This window comes from Sapajus apella, unplaced genomic scaffold (genome assembly GCF_009761245.1).
Source record: "Sapajus apella isolate SASKATOON/1434 unplaced genomic scaffold, GSC_monkey_1.0 scaffold89, whole genome shotgun sequence".
Lineage (NCBI taxonomy): Eukaryota > Metazoa > Chordata > Mammalia > Primates > Cebidae > Sapajus > Sapajus apella.
Genome location: NW_022437029.1, coordinates 1,713,666 through 1,731,404, shown reverse-complemented (window position 1 = coordinate 1,731,404; position 17,739 = coordinate 1,713,666). Strand labels below are relative to the sequence as shown.

The window sequence follows — 17,739 nt, the reverse complement described above, 5'->3', positions numbered from 1 at the left end:
TGTGGAGAAATAGGAACGCTTTTACACTGTTGGTGGGATGTAAATTGATTCAACCATTGTGGAAGACAGTGTGTTGATTCCTTAAGGATCTAGAAACAGAAATACCACTTAACCCAGCAATCCCATTACTGGGTATATGCCCAAAGGATTATAAATCACTCTATTATAAAGATACATGCACACGTATGTTTACTGCAGCACTGTTCACAATAGCAAAGACTTGGAACCAACCCAAATGCCCATCAAGATAGACTGGATAAAGAAAATGTGACACGTATACACCATGGAATACTACACAGCCACAAAAAGGATGAGTTCATGTCCTTTGCAGAGACATGGATGAAACTGGAAACCATCATTCTCAGCAAACTGACACAAGAACAGAGAACAAAACACCACATGTTCTCACTCATAAGTGGGTGTTGAACAATGAGAATACATGGGCACAGGAAGGGGAACATCACACATTGGGGCCTGGAGGGTGAGGAGCTATGGGAAGAATAGCAGGGGATAGGGGGATTGGGGAGGGATAGCATTAAGAGAAATACCTAATGTAGATGACAGGGCAATAGATGCAGCAAACCACCACCATGGCATGTGTATACCTATGTAACAAACCTGAATGATCTGCACATGTACCCCAGAACTTAAAGTATAATAACTAAATTTTTAAAAAGCAAGACTGGACTAATACAGTAGGCTATTTATTAGATTGGTAATGAAAAAACTGCAATTACTTTTGTACTAACCTAATACAAATACTATGCCATTTTGTATAAGGGACTTCAGCATCTGTTAAATTTTGGTATTGTTGGTAGGTCCTGGAACCAATGCCCCTCAGGTACTGAGGCATGACTGTACTCAACATTGACTAGGATAGCTATAAAAGGTCCTTCCATTCCAGAAGTTCCATGAAATAACAAAACCCTACAATGCAAATATTATACTTGAGGATCCTGTCATATTTTATGTGTGAATATAAACCTATGTGGAGGAAATAAAAAATATTACAGAGTTTCAAAAACAGAAAGAAAAAACTATATAATGTTAATAATGTTAATATTACCACAACAAGTGTTACTGAGTGTATTAGTTAGGGTTCTCCATGGAAGCAGAAACAATAGGATATATATACAGTTGATCCTTGAACAGCATGGGTTTGAACTGTACAGGTCCACTTCTACATGATTTTCTTTCAATAAATATATTGGAACATTTTTGGAAATACGTGACAAATTGAAAAGACCCATTTTTTTCTTGCTGACTCTATTGTTAGAATACATAATATATATTAGAGTTAGAGTTAGAATACATAATATATGTTAAAGTCCATAATATATAGAACATATAAAATATATGTTAATTGGCTATTTATGTTATAGGTAACTCAACAGTAGGCTATTAGTAAATAATTTTTGAAGAAGCCAAAGAGTTATACATGGATTTTTGACTGTGTCAGGGATCAGCACCCCTAATCCCTGCATTGCTCAACAGTTAACTGTATATACATATGATTTGTTATAAAGAGTTAGAGGTGCAGTTCTGAGAACCAGAGGGCCAATAGAGGGCAGGAAACTGATGATGTCCCACTTCCAAGAGTGAATTCCCCTTTCCTCTACATTTTATCCTATTCAGGCTCTCAATGGATTGAATAGTGGCCACCAACACTGGGGAGGGCAATCTGCTTTGTCCAGTCCATGGATTCAAATACTAATCTCATCTGGAAACTCACTCACAGACACTCCCAGAAATAATGTTTTATCTGGGCACCCTGTATCCCAGGCAAGTTGATACATACAATTAATCATTTTCCACAGTGTGATTTGGAAAAGCTGGAAGCCTCATTCATTCCTGGTGGGAATGTAAATGATGTAGCCACTTTGGAGAACAGCTGAGCAATTCCTCAAAATGTTAAACATGAGTTACCATATGACCCAGGAATTCCACTGCTAAGAGAAATAAAAACGTGTCCACACTACAACTTGTACATGAATGTTCATAGCAGCATTATTTACAATAGCCCAAAGTGGAAATGACAATCATTTATTAGGGCCTATCCACTGATAAATGAATAAACAAAATGTGGTATGTCTATATAATGGAATGTTACTCAGATGGAATCTTATTTGGCAATAGAAATGAATAAAATAGTGATACATGCTACAGTGGGGTGAACCCTGAAAATATTGTGCTAAGTAGAAGAAGCCAGACAAAAATAACCACATGTTATATAATTGCATGTACATGAAATGTCCAGAATAGGCAAATCCATACAGACGGAAAGTAGAGTAGAGGTTGCCTGGGGTAGGAGTGGAGAGAATGAGAAAAAGGAATGACTGCTAATGGATACGGGGTCTCTTTTGAGGTGTTGAAAAGTTCTAAGATTATAATGTGGTGATGATTGCATAACTATGAATATACTAAAAACCAGTGAAATGCGCATTTTAAATGGGTGACATTTGTGGCATGAAAATTATATCAAAAAAGAAATCATCTTAAATCTAAAATCAAAACACTTTTTAAAATGCAAAACTCACAATATCAGCTACAAGGAACTCCCAAAATGGGGAGAAATGCCATAATATGACATTAATAATAATGATGATAACATTTTGGAGGGCTTACATTATACCAGTCACTGTTCTATAGCTTTTTACAAGTATCAACTCATTTAATCTTTTCAATAACCCTATGAGGTAAGTAGTATTCTTATCCCCTGTATTAATCTGTTTTCCTGCTGCTGATAAAGACATACCTGAAACTGGGTAATTTACAAAAGAAAGAAATTTAATGAACTTACAGTTCCACATGGCTGGGAAGTCCTCACAATCATGGTGGAAGGAAGAGCAAGTCACATCTTACATGGATGGCAGCAGCAAAGAGAGAGAGCTTGTGCAGCGAAACTCCCCCTTATAGAGCCATCAGATCTCGTGAGATTCATTCACCATCAAGAAAACAGCATGAGAAAGGCCTGTCCCCGTGATTCAATTATCTCCCACTGGGTCCCTCCCACAACACATGGGAATTCAAGATGAGATTTGGGTGGTGACACAGCCAAACCATATTATCCCCATTTTACAGAGGAAAAAACTGAGGTACACAGTTCATACAGGCAGGACTTCAACAAGCAATCTAATTGTAGAGCCTGTAAGCTTTTAATCCCTTGCCTCTCAAGAAACAAGGCCAACTCTGGGACCAGTAAGTATTAAAGCTTTCTCCACCCACCCAAGAAAGGTCCCCGAAAGGCAGCTCAAGTCTTAGACAACAAGGGTGTATCCAGTTGTGCTCAGGATTGAGCTCCAAGGTGATGAGGGGAGATGAGGGTCAGAATCCAATTCCCCCCTCTCTATGGAAGCTGCCCCAAACCCATTAATGTTCCTGCACCATGATGGAGATAATGAGTCTGACTTAGGAGAGTTGAGTCTTGTTTTCCAAAGAAACTTCATGGCTGGAAGGTAGAGTTCTTTCTCTGTGAATTATGGCATTTTTATAACATGAGAAAATGGAAGCTTCCAAATGTCAGCTGCGAATTTTCAATTCCCGTCTGAGGAGAAGGTTAACATTGTTCTCAAGAACAGGAAGAAATTTGGGTAAAAGAAAATGCACTGAAATTGGATCAAGATGATCAATTATGTTACTTAACCAAGAGGCAGGGGCTTGTCTCATCCCTAGAAAGTGTCCTGGTCTCTGTAGAGATGTTTCAGAATTAATGGGATTCTGAGTTCCTCAGCTCTGAGTGTGCTCAGTTTTGAAATCGCTGCTTTGTAATAAGATTCAGCTGTTCAGGTTGAGATTGCAAGAGGCTGAAAGTGCTTTTCAGGCCTTACCAGAGCTGGGGAACCAGAGCTCTCTATAGCCAGCCCCATAGATGCTCCAAATCTAACTGCAAGTGTGGGAGGTAAAGAGTTTTTTTTTTTCTTAATTAACTTTTATGGTGTGATTATAAAAGTAATACATTTCTTTTATTAGGAAGTAATAAGATGTTCATATCTAACTTTGAGCACTTACGATAGCTGAGGAAATCACTTCAATTACTTCATTTAATCCCTCCAACAACTCGATGAGGCAGGTATTATAAGTATTACTACTTCCAATGTACACACCAAGAAGCGGAGACTCAGAATGATTAAATATCTTGGTTCAAAGTCACCCAGTGGCAGAGCTGAGGGGCAGAAGCCAGTTTAACTTTAACCCTTACACTGCATTATTATAATTTAAGAAGAAATGTATGAATCCTGGAGGACAAAATAAGCACTCTGGGAATTAGATGAGTTCTGGGGTACAGGTCGAGTGAGGGGTGCAGCACGTTCACGGAAGAATTTTCCTTGGAGCAAAACTGTTCTGGATGGAATCAGTCTCTCCCCCAACTACTGTCAAGCATGATCTTTCTCCCTGCAGTACTGTCTTGGTTAATTCCATGAGCAACACCCAGAGCCAACCGACTACCCGGTGAAATGAGCACCTACTCCTCCCTCTCTCTTACTGCCTCAGATCCAGCATCATCAAGTCTCACCAGTCACAGCGACAGCTATCTCTCTTCCTTGTCCCCTCCAACTCTTCTATTTACTAATTCAGAAATGGACTGAGCACTCACCCTGTGACAGGGTCTCTGCTAGACAGCAAGTGTATAAGTGTCGAACCAGAACAGAAGCATCCCCTGGCCTCTTTGAGCTCTGTTCCTCTCTTCGTCCAGGTCTTTCTCTGTCCCCAGGATGGCTGAAATAATTATCTTTGCTCATCTCTCTTCTTCAGCCTCTCACTGCTACAATCCATCCAGTCCCTGGCCCTAAGAGGTGCTCAATGAGTGTAGAATGAATAAATGTGTAAATGAATGAACCTTCCATAGTGATCCCAGAATCTTTCTGAAAGGTAGTTCTAATCATGTCACTCTTCTCAGAAGCTTTAAGAGGTGCCTATTTTCTCCAGCACAGTCTCCAATTCCTAGCCTGATGGTCAAGACATTTCACAATCTGGATCAAGTCAGCCTAAACTGGATGCCCATCTAAGCCAAATTACTCACCCTTTCCTCATGTGTGTCATACATTTTTTTACCCCCACCTACTGGCAGGGACAGTACTCACCAAAGCTCATCCTTTGACTCCTACATTTTCCAGCCTCCCTTCCAGGCCAGGTGAAGGCTGAGTGATAGGTTCTGGCCAGTGGACTTCCCCCATGATGCAGGACCCCCCAAAACTCACAACTTCAGACATTGCATAAGCAAAGGGTAAAGCCAGAGAGATGTTCCAAGTCTATACATCACCATAGCAGGCCTACCCTCTCCTGAGTAATCCACACATCCTTGCTTCTGCCTAGAGAGATTTCCTCTCTTCCTGGCCAGTTGATTTCAAGTTCCAACTGCAACATAACCTCACCAGGAGGGCCATCCTGATCAGGAGTCAGTCACTCCCACCTTTCTCTACTCTCAGGGCTCTGTTATCACTTCCATTCACACCCAGAGCACAGGCCACCTGGTAGGTTGCACAAGGATTTGTCTGCCACACTACACTGTGAGGTCCCAGAGGGCAGGGACTGTGTCTGTTCGAAAATTCTTGTTTCTCCTACCGGACTCAGCCTTGTCCTCTGTACTCAGGAATAGTCAGAGTGTTACCAAAATGCATTAGGTCAGAGGGGAAACTGTTTACCCTGGCCTAAGTGTATGTAACTGGGAGACAGAAAAAAAAAGCATGGCCCATTTTAACCTTGAGGCCACAGTGGTTGGTGGGAGATTAGCAGGGGTTTCAGGTAAGCAGGACGCTGTGGGAAGCGGGAAGGCCGGGGAGGGTGGCGACGAAAAAGGGTTCTGGAACCGGGTCACTGCCGTCCGGCCCCACTCCCTCAGGAAACTAGCGGCCAGGGCTGGAGAAGAGCCTGAGTAGCTTCCAAATGTTTACCTTCTGGGTATCATGGCGACTAGAGACTGGTCGCCATGGCAATCTCAACCAGAAGCAGCCACCGCTAGCAGATACTGAATGAGGACAGAAAAGACATAGAAATAGCCTGTAATCCCAGCACTTTGGGAGGCCGAGGCGGGTGGATCACGAGGTCAAGAGATCGAGACCATCCTGGTCAACATGGTGAAACCCCGTCTCTATAAAAAAAAAATACAAAAAATTAGCTAGGCATGGTGGTGCGTGCCTGTAATCCCAGCTACTCAGGAAGCTGAGGCAGGAGAATTGCCTGAACCCAGGAGGCGGAGGTTGCGGTGAGCCGAGATCGCGTCATTGCACTCCAGCCTGGGTAACAAGAGCGAAACTCCGTCTCAAAAAAAAAAAAAAAAAAAAGACATAGAAATAGGAGCATCAAAGGCAAGTGCACACGTAGTCACGACCGAAGTCCCAGCTAAAGTGATTAAGATCCTGCGCCGACCAGCCAGTCACCTCAAGAGCCACCGCTCCTCCCCTCCCGGCATCTGCACCGGGGAAAGCGCCCCCCCCTGTGGCCAAACGGAGGCCAAAGAGGAAATGCGATTGTCTGGACCTTGGTGCAAAGCAGGGGGAGTTCCTGTGCTCCCCGTTACCCCAAAGAACCCAAAGAAGCTCTCGCTAGCTCAGTGAAATCCCATTTGGGTCCTCCGACCTGGCCAACTTTCCTACAACCGGGAGTTTGGCGTAGAAGACCCAGTTTGTGGATAGCACGCACGAGTGACCATCTCTCCTCTCTCGGCCCAACCACCCGCGTCCCCCATGATTTCTCACTTGGGGGTATGTGGAAGCACGCTGTAAATTGGACCCCGTGCCCACACAGCAATATAATGAATCACCCGGCCAGAGCTTGAGGGAGTGTGAGAGCCTTCGGGCCCAGCCCCCTATGGGCGTCGGGAGGGGCCGGGAGCTGAGCGGAGGAGAAAAGCCTGAGGGCGGGGAGCCTGGCGCCTTTATCCGGTTAGGGGATTGCAGAGGATCAGAGAGCCCACCGCGCCTTCTCTTCCATCAAAGACACTAAGCCCCGGGCGTTCGAAATCCCGGGTGTGATTTTATCATTAAAAAAAGTAACCGCGCACTCTTTTAAGAATTTTAATTCTCTCCTCCTCTTCAGCCAACTAGTCTCTTTGAATCCTCAAGGCTGAATGCTCCCCTGCGTTGGGGGCCAGTCCTTCTTCGCTGCCCTCCCGGGCCCTGCTCCCTCCAAGGCCACTGACTCAACTTCCCCTGGCGCAACGCGGTCTCGAGGAGACGCGACGCCCGTCCCCGACTTGGAACCTAGGGAGAGGGTCCTTCCCGGGCTGGCAGTCCTGGAGGCGCGGGGCGCCACCTCCGGGGGCAGCGTGGCCGGAGGAGATGTCATGAAGTGGGGTCGCGGCTGGGCATCCTGCCCGTCCCCAGCGGGAGCCAGTCCTGCTCCTTCTGCCTCCGCCCCGACGGCTCAGCGGGCTCGGCCCAGCGCGGCTGCGGGACGTGAGTAAAAGGGGGTGCGATCGGCTTGGGGAGAACGGGGACGGTTTCCTGTCCTTTGAACTGGGCTGGAGGGGTGTGGAAGCCAGAGGTGGGAACTGAGGCCGCAGCCGGCCCTTTTTCACTTTCTCTCCAGCCGGCGGCCCGCTTCAGCACCGGGGGCTGCGGACAGCGCCGCGCCCACCCCCTGCGCGCAGCCGCCGCGCTCCCCCGCTTGCGGTTCTCTAATTCACCTCCTGTCTGGGATCTCCACCTCCAGCACACCTCCTAGCGCCCCCCAAAACTCCCAGCTCAAAAGCCCCTAAAAGCCTTACCCCCGCCAAAGTTTGAGCTTCTCCGCGGCGCGCCGGGGTCTGCGGAGCGCCTCCTCCCGCAGCCTCCTGGGCGCAGCTCCGCTCGCTCCCTCCCCCGCGCTCCCGACCCAGGACTGTGCTGCGGACGACGGAAGGAGACTGTGGCCTCCCTCTCCGTGCGAAAGTCAGGTGAGGATACGGAGCCTCAAAGGCGGTCCGAAAGAGGCAGAAGTCACTCGTTCACATCCCCAGCCCTCCAGAGAAGAGGGGGAGAGTCAGGGGCAAGAAAGCAAACAAGTCCGTCCTTCCATTCTGGATTTTCTCCTAATTGCAGATGGCCATTCCGGACTCCTTCTTGGGATGTTTTGCTGGTAGTGTAATCCACACTGGATGAGTACGCAGCAGAGATCTGGGAGTTTGAAGTTTAAAGATGGACACACACACACACACACACATACACACACACACACACACACACACTCTTGGACTCTTTTACTGTCTTAGGGAAGACGTTAGAAACTCTTTGGGACAATGTACATTCTCCTTGCAGGGTTTTTGTTTCCTTCTATCACATCAGGTAACACCAGATTTCTTAAACTAAAAATTAAAACCCACCAATCCAGCTAGTAATCATTATCTTCTATTGAAGCCCAAGGAAGTTAAACTCTTTTGGGAGAAAATAACTTTATTTACTAAAACTCATTTTCCTCCAGGAAGGTGTACGTCCAAGAACACACTTCATGAAGGATGAAGACCGAATCCCGCCTCTCCCTCACTGGCAGCTGCACGCTCTGGTTCTGGATCGCAGGAGCAGGTCTCAGGAGGAATCCAAGCCTCCTTACCTAGGATAAGTCTCAGACAGCCTCTTGGGTTCCAGGTTTTCATGACTGATACCCTCATGGGAAGAAACTCCACAAAAGCCAGCTAACCAGAGTTTCTCTGAGGACTTGGAGTTCATGGCGTTTCCTAGCATACTTACCAAATTGCTTGTTCACTGAAGACATTATCTTTAGAAGGCTTAAGTTTATCGAGTTCACGCCATACTTGAAGGGAGAGATGAAGTGTATACTCTTCACTGAAGATATAAAGAATCAGAATGGCTCACACCATACATGTCTTAAAGAGGTGAATAAAACCTAGACTAATTTTCCCCCAAAGAAAAGTCAGGGTTAGTTGTTCAGATTCAAGGGATTCTGGTAGTGGAAGAGCAAATAAGTGGAAGTGGTGAATCAACAAAAGGAAGTTGAAACAACAGAAGTTGGAGGACTGGAGAATTCTTGTTTCATTATTTGGGCTTCTGAAAGGAATGTGAAATTAATTCAACACAAGAGAAAATATAATCAGTGAGACTTTGCCTCATCCAGGACTTCGGTGTCCTTATTCCAGGGAATCTACATGTGCCTCAGTTATTATGTGCAATTTTTTATAGTCCTCATTGTCAGAAAATGCTTTATGTCTTCTAATCCCATTAATCTTTGCAACAAGTTAAAGCTGTTTCCTGCTAGCTTGTCCTCAGGGAAGACTGGAAACAGACGATTATCTTCTGTTGTCTGGAAACAGAAGATAATCATTTTCAGAGCTTCAAGAAATCTTAAATCCTGATTTTGGAGAAAATAGTAGTGATCATGAGATCATTTTAAGGCATCATCCTGAAAAATGAAAAATCCCTTTGGACTTGTTACTGAAATGCACACCATTCCTAAGATTTGAAAGGGAAAACAAGACCTTACAGAATTAATCATGAAATGGAGAAGTACCCCGAGTCTGATGAAATGAGACAGAGTGTTTAGCACAAAAATGGGTACATAGTTGTTCCTTAGGAAATGATGTCTGTGGCAATAGTTATTATGGAAGAACTTTGGGTGTCTGAAAGGTGGCAACAGATGAACGGAGACTGGAAATGAATAGAAAAGAGACTGAAGGGGATGTATCTGTTAATTTGCCTGCAAAAGGCATTGATCTGCAAGATCCTACGCTGCCAGGATGGAGGGTCCAGATTTGGCCCAAGGCTCACTCAGTGCAGTGGCCTCTGGGGACCTTTCTGATTATTGCTCAAGCTTCGACTGAGGCATGATCAAGTGTGGAAGAGACAGCAAGTTTTTGTGAAGATGCAGGATACAGCAACATCTGAACATATTAGTGGGATGTTCTAAAAGCCCACGTCACTAAGAGACCCAGAAGAATGATCCCGAGAAACCCAAAGTCTTTTGCCAGAATAGGGAGACCACAGGAAGAAGGGAGCTATGGAGAAGGCACCATTTCCTCTTTCTGACAGAGCAGGTGAGAGTGGGAGGAAGGGAGTGGTGACCAGGTGAATGCTAAGTTGCTTCAGCCTAAGCCAGGACACTAAGGAAGCGGGGAGGGGTCTGTGGGGAAGAGTGGCACCCAGGAGCTGAGGAAGTCTGGAGTCAGGGAACCTGATGAGACCAATTCTATCCACCTATGAATTTGGATGCCAGGAAATGAAAGGAAAATACAAGCGAGGCCCAGAAGGATTGAGTTTGAGCATAAGCATGTACATGTGTGGCTCGGGGAACTCCTCAATGACATTTCGTTTTGCTTTTGTCAATCAATATCAGGTTACTAAGATTCGGAGATGTTGCTTGTAGCTATAGTTCATTCAGTTTCACTGTGTAAATAAACAATTTGTTATTTGTTTATTCTGTATGCACATTGTACACATTGCTTTAAAAACAGTTGTGGAAGGAACTAAATTTTTGCTAATTATGTAAAATCTTCCCAGTCCAAACAAATTTTAGATGTACTAGGGACCTGCTATTTTATAGTCAGGGTTGCAAGGCACATAAATAGTGCCCATAGGTAGGCAACAGGACTGCCTTTTCTGCTGGGGGCCATATGGTGTCCAGTTTGTTAAAGAACACACAATCTGATAAGTAGATAAGCCAGACTAACAGGTGATTCACAGAAATGCAAACAGATAAACCCAGTTATCAGCAAGGAGGGTTGTGTGAACTTGCTTTGGCAGATGATCTAGATCCTTGGCAAATGATAAGGCAATTTGTAGGAATGGCTTTTGGGAAATAAAATATTTATGAGAAGACAGGCAAGGTTTACATGAGAAGCAAGGATGCATCCGTTTTCCCTGAAGGAATTCTGTCAGTCAGTATAAAGTTGCAGGGTGAGGAGGCCCCAAGCTGGGGAAAAGCAGTTGTTTTCAGTCTTTAAAGCCCATTCTGCCTGCTTTCTTCTCAGGCAATGAAGATGATGGCATCTGTTCTCTCACCTACCTGGCAGTTGGAAGAATAGAAGGAAAATTAAATTAAATTAATGAACAAGATGTGAATAGTTAAAAATTCTAACCAAAAACCATTAAGAGCCTGAGGAGGACTGTGGACCATAGGATTTAATCTCTCTTGTCCCCTGGGACTCTGTGTCTCTTTCAGGTCAGTTTTGCAAACAGTGGCTAGGCAGGGGCTGCCCATAAGACCCCAGTGCCAGCTCTCCCACTCTCCAAATTTCTACTATCTGACTGTCAATGCCCGAAGTCCTACCACTGGAATGTCATTTCTCTATTTTCAAACTTTGATCTCTTTCAAAATGCAAGTAGGTACAAGAGATAGAGTGTGGATAAAGAATCAAATAAAAGTTCTGGTAGGAAAGATTGAGGAGCACATTTGAGGATCCTACAGACCAGTGAGCGTGCCATGGGATGGGTGTCATAGCAGGAGGTGGGTGATATCAGGGGGAAGGGGCACAGATGAGACCTTAAATACTGAAGGCAAGCTTGGCCCCTGTTACAACTGAGTCTGTTCTTGGCCCAGGGAAATCACTTGAGCTTTTGTTTAGGCCTAAAGCCTTCATTTTCCACTCCAAAAGAAGGACAATCACCTTTGGTAATTGCTAAGATGGCCCAAGTGTGCTGGATGCAAGGCTTTTTTTTTTTTTTTTTTTTTTGGATTGTGATGTGAATGGCATCAAAGTGCTTGCTAATAGATACGACATGCTCTGGAACTCAGTACTGCTCAGGTCAACATCACTATCACAGCCTCGAGTGAACATACGGAGTGTCCTGCATATTTTAATATGGATATAGAATTATAGAATGTATAGCTAACATGCACTCAGAATAAATGGTGAGTAAGGAGTGTAAATCAGAATCCAAAAAAATCTTGAGAGCCTTCAATGATGCACTAAATATACAGGCCAAGAAAAGACGTAACAGGAACAAATGTGAAGTTCTGTATCAGTATCCAAAAAGTCAGTCCTCCCAAGTCCAGGAAGAAGAGACTTGGCTTACCCGACCCTGTTCGGTAGGATGTGAAGCCTCAGGGTGATGTGTCTCCACAAGAATTGGCAAAAAGCTAACAAGAAATAAGGCTGACTTAATAGAAATACATCATGTAGAAGAGGGGTGAGACTTGCTCAGCTCCTCTCTGTCAACATACCTGGATTATTTTCATTTTAGTTGCCATAATTAAAAAAATCCACAGGCATCACTGTAATAGTAATAATATAACTTTAAAAATCGGCTGGGTATGGTCACTCACGCCTGTAATCTCAGCACTTTGGGAAACTGAGGCAGGAGGACTACTTGAGTCCGGGAGTTTGAGACCAGCCTGGGAAACATAGGGAAACAACTTCTCTGCAAAAAAAGAATTTAAAAAAATTATGTAGGCATGGTGGTGCACTTGTATTCCCAGATACTTGGGAGGCTGAGGGGGGAGGATTGCTTGAGCCCAGGAAGTCAGGGCTGCAGTGAACCATGATCGTGACACAGCACTCCAGCCTGGGTGACAGAGCAAGACCTTGTCAAAAATAAAAATAAGAAAGTCAATCTAATAAATAAATTGTATAACTTTCTAGTTTTCATTCATATACACATATTCTTATTCATAGGGATATTAACAGTGATGTAAATATATAATTTTGTTATTCTGCTTTTAATTAGGCTTTATAGCTTGAGAAATAGCCTATTGTGCTGCATTAGTTTCCAGTGATTTTTGGTCATAGTCAAATCATCTGTCACTGGCCATGATCCTGGCGAAATGAATTACCTAATTAACAGGGTGATCTATGCCACTGTTGACCTTTTTAATGTACATTTAAATTAGTTCCCACTTTTTCACTTTTAAAAATGACTACTGTAAACACATGCCTCAAAACTTCTATTTTTTGTAATTATTTCCTTCGGTTATAGTCTCAGAAGTAGGATTACTCTAGGGATATGAATATCTGAATTCAAGAGAAGTTTAAACAATTTGTATTGCCATCAACCATTTATCAGTTCTACCATATTTTATTTTTACCAGCATTCTATTTTATTTTTCCAAATTTAATGCATAAACAGTATCCCATTACAGCTTTAATTTGCATCTCAAGAGGTAGTAAAGTTGACAATTTTCTTATGTATATTTATTACTTGTGTGTCCTCTGTGTGAATCACCTATTCATGTCCTTTGCCCATTTACATTAAAGCTTTGATGTTTTCTCTTTCAGTTTTCATGAGCTTTTTGCATGATATTGACAGAGGCTTTTTCCTGGTTTATATTATGAAAATATTTTCTTTAGTCTGCTCACCTTTTTTTTGAGTTCCAATAATACTTATTCTAGAGACTTGCAAATATTTGAAAGCCAAGAAATGCATAATTCCACTATGTGTATAATGACTACTCTCTTTTTGGTGGTCTTGTGTGTTTTCATTCTTGATACAATTTAATACTCTTTATACAGTTGGGTTTATTTTGACAAATAGTCTAGAAAGTTTCACTTGAAATTTCTTTAACTTTGAACAAAGTTAAATTTAACATAGGAATCAGGTTCGTCATCTATTAAAAAAATGAATCTGCTTTTCGTTTTCATTCTAGAATCTTCTAAAAGAATATTGGGCATGTGGAATACTTGATTTCTTAGGAAACCTCATTCTTCAACCATACCACGTCACTTATCAATTCATTGTCTCCCAGTTCCAAATGTATCTTCAATACCTGCTCAGCAACAATGGACAGAATTTCTTTGAGTATTACAGTAGGGATGATGTTAAACTTCCTCAGCAGAGGATGCTGGAGTGGCAATGGAGCAGGAAGGGGCCCCCTTGTGGTTTCCAGTGACTGCAACATTGGTGGATGACACGGGTGGCAGGATGTCTGGTAGTGCTCTGCCTTCGCCACAAGCCTGGCACACATGGTCCCTTCATGACCTCCCAGCTCCAGCCTGACCTGGTGGTCATCTTTCTGCAGCTTTTGCAGCATGGGCCCTGCATGCCACAGCCCTCCCGCCTGCACTGATGCTCCAAATCCCTCTGCTTCTGTATGCCCACTTCCCCCAGGTTTGCCTGCTGTGACCTTCTGGTGCTGCAGCCCTCCTATCACAAACACCACGGTTACAGGGCTCCTATTCACACGAGCGCTCCCATTTTCTCTGCACACCTATGTGGCTGACCACTGGTTGTGGCTGACCACTGGTTGTGGCTTTCTCAAACCCACCTGCACTCCAGTAGAGAGCTGCTTCCTACTCACTCAGTAACTGCAGACCAGCTATGGCCTGTGCAAACCAGCAAACTGCTCTGCCAACACTGGGCTGCAACTATACTTGCTCTAACAAGGTCTGAATGCTAGCCTTGGGGATGGGGTCCCCAATTCCAAGTTCATCCTTAAGGTGCTCTCCTTCAGCCCTAGGGTGCCATGAAGGGTTCGCTTACATCTTACACTTCCCTTTTATCATAATTTAATGATTTTCATATTAACCTTTTCCTTTATAGTCACCTTCTGTTTTATAGTCACTGTGTGACTTCTGTCTTTTGATTAAACCCAAACTGATATACATGCTACCTGCTGAAGTAGCCTTTACATTCTTATTTAGAGGGGGTTGGAAACCTTTTCTTAAAGGGCCAGAGTGTACATATTTTAGTCTTCCAGGCCATATAGTTTCTGTCACAAAGTTTCATGTTAAAACAACAACAACAACAACAACAAAAAACAAACAGCAAATTAAGAACAGAATGGAATGTTCTCAGCTTGATAAAAGTGATCTTAGAAAAGTGTAAGAAAATCTTGCAGTTGGCCTGGTGCGGTGGCTCATGCCTGTAATCCCAGCACTTTGGGAGGCCAAGGTGGACGGATCACCTGAGATCAGGAGTTCAAGACCAGCCTGGCCAATATGGCAAAACCCCGTCTCAACTAAAAATACAAAAAGTTAGCTGGGCATAGTGGTGGGCACCTGTAATCCCAGCTACTCAGGAGGCTGAGGCAGGAGAATCGCTTGACCCAGGAGGTAGAGGTTGCAGTGAGCTGAGACAGTGCCATTGCACTCCAGCCTGGGCAACAAGAGTGAAACTCCACCTCAGAAAAAAAAAAAGAAAAGCTTGCAGTTAACATCATGCCTCATTTGAAGGCTGAAATCAGAATAAGGTAATGATGTTCACTTTCAATACTTCTAGTCAACATTTTACTGAAAGTCCTTGCCAGTGCAATATAGAAAGAAATAAAACAAAACAAAACCCAAAATGGTATAATGCAGACAAAAAGATGACTATCATGATTTACAGATAGCATGATTGTGTATGTAGAAAATCCTATGTAATCTACAAAAAATGAGACTAGAAATTGATTTAACAATATTGTAGTACACAAAGTTAACATACAAAACTCAGTTGTACTATGTTCTAACAACAAACAGTAGAAATGAAATTTTAAAAATATCATTTACAATAGCATTAAATACATCAATTACTTAGGACTAAAATTGGCGTGTGCAAGACTTGTGAAACATTGCTAAGAGAAATTAAAGAAGACCTAAATAAATGGAAAGATTTATCATGTTATGACACATGTTTATATAAAATCTCAATAATTTAAAATATTTTATGACAAATGTTTATAAAATCTCAATAATTTAAATATATTTTTTTCCAAAATTGATCTGTTGATTCCATACAATCCTAATTAAAATCTCAACAGGCTTTTTAAAGAAGGAAATTGTATTATAAAATTTTACAGAAATCCAAAAGATCTACATTAGACAAAACAAGTCTGAAAAATAACAAAATTGGAGGATTTACACTACCTAATCTCAAAACTAATGATAAAGCTATATACTCAAAACAGTGTGGTATTGGCATAAGGAACAGGTTAGTGTAACAAAATGGAAATTTCAGAAAAAGACCCATGTATATGTGGCCAAATTATTTTTGATAAAGATACAAAGGCAATTCAGTGTGGAAAGGAAGTTCATCTTTAAGAAATGGTGCTGAAACAACTAGATACGATAAATAAAGATGAATCTCAATCTCTGTCTCACTCCACATAAAAAAATTAATTGAAAATGCATGATAGATAGACCTAAGTATAAAAATGAGAACCCTGACACTCTTGACACAAAAATCCAGAATCTTTTCGTGAGTTTAGAGTAGGCAGAATTCTCTTACGTAGGACACAAAATGCACTAACCATAAAAAACTCCCAATGAATTACACTTAATCGAAATAAAAATTTATTCTCATCAAAATATACCATAAAGAAAATGAACAGAATAGTCTACAAAATAAATGCTATGTCTCCTCAAAAGTGTCAAAGTTGTGAAAGACAATAAGTGAGTAATTGATGGATAGATGAAAGGATGGATGGATGGGTGGATGGATGGATGGATGGATGGATAGGCTGATGAGTGGTTGACTGGTTGACTGACAAACTGTAAATGGATCACCCACATACAGTTTGAGACAAGCTGCATTTTTTTTTCTGGAAGGCCTGCGACTTCCCTAAAAATTGAATGAATTATAGAATTGACCTATGGCCAATGGTGGCAGAGTCTACATAGAACTATGCTTCTTCGTGTTCTAGGGAAAACGTTTCAACTTGTTGGCTATACTGTTCAGTATGGGGGTATAGCTCATTGTGCTTTTGAATATGTTGGTGGTGTTATCTTGTGTTCTGGACCATAAGTAGAGCCTACAATTCAAAATTCAAATATTGTCTTCGCAGAAAACCTTAGTCGACATTTTTATGGTATCCAAAGAGGTGACACTGTGATTGCAAAAAGCCCAAGTGATCCAAATCAAATATTTGTAAAAGAGTAATTGATTTGGAAGGAGACAAAATCCTCACTACTGGACCATCAAATTTATTTAAAAGCCATAGCTATGTGCCAGTGGGTCATGTTTGGTTAGAAGGTGATAATCTACAGAATTCTACAGATTCCAGGTACTGTGGACCTATGCTGTATGGATTCTAATAAGAGGACGAATTTTCTTTAAGATTTGGCCTCTGAGTGATTTTGGATTTTTACGTGCCAGCCCTAATGGCCACAGATTTTCTGATAATTAGTAAGCATTTATTCTTTTGACTTGATTATTGTCTCCTGTTCATGTGAATTTATTACTCCCATTGAAACCATGTACTTACCAATATGCTATTTGCTATTCAAAAAAAAAAGAGACTAAAGATAAATAAAAACTAAATGCAATGTGTGGTCTTGGTTTGGATCCTTGGCCTTAGCAATTGTTTTTCTATAAAGGACATTGGGGGACAGTTGATGAATTTTGAACAAGGTCTGCAGATTAGATAATAATATATTCATATTAATGCACTGATTTTGATCATTGTACTATGGCTCAGTAAGAGAATGTCCTCGTTTTGAGAAAATACTCGAAGTATTCGAGAAAAAGCAACATCATCTCTGTCACTTAGTCTCAAACGGTTCAGAAAAAAATTGGTGTGTGTGTGTGTGTGTGTGTGTGTGTGTCTATGAAAGACAGAAACAATGAAACCGACAAAGCCAACGTGGTAAAATGTTAGCATTTATGGGTTCTGACTGAAAGATATTTGGAAATTATTTGGATTATTTTTGCAAGTCTTATTTTACTTTCTATTTCTGGAAGTCTTAAACTACTTCAAAATAAATGTTAATAAAAAAGAATGTACAGATAGTCCCCAGACAGATAAAATATTCACAGTACATATATTTGACAAGGGACTCATCTTCAAAGTGTATAAAATTTTTATATAAATCAATAATAAAAAGAAAATCCAATTAACACATTGGGAAAATATTTGAACAAACATTTCACTAAAGAAGATATATGGATGACAAATAGACAT

The 17,739-nt window shown here is 42.1% G+C and overlaps 1 protein-coding gene and 1 pseudogene across 1 annotated transcript in view; one reads left to right on the top strand and one right to left on the bottom strand.

Annotated features, from left to right (window-relative positions):
• Nucleotides 1–7,782, bottom strand: part of CNGA3 (cyclic nucleotide gated channel subunit alpha 3) — a 63,624-nt gene extending 55,842 nt beyond the window's left edge. Inside the window, exon 1 of the mRNA XM_032255363.1 lies at nucleotides 7,712–7,782. The gene's annotated coding sequence lies outside the window, so the exon portion shown is untranslated. The remainder of the gene's footprint in view (nucleotides 1–7,711) is intronic.
• An 8,681-nt stretch (nucleotides 7,783–16,463) lies between these two features.
• Nucleotides 16,464–17,061, top strand: LOC116534752 (annotated as a pseudogene).
• Nucleotides 17,062–17,739: the final 678 nt, after the last annotated feature.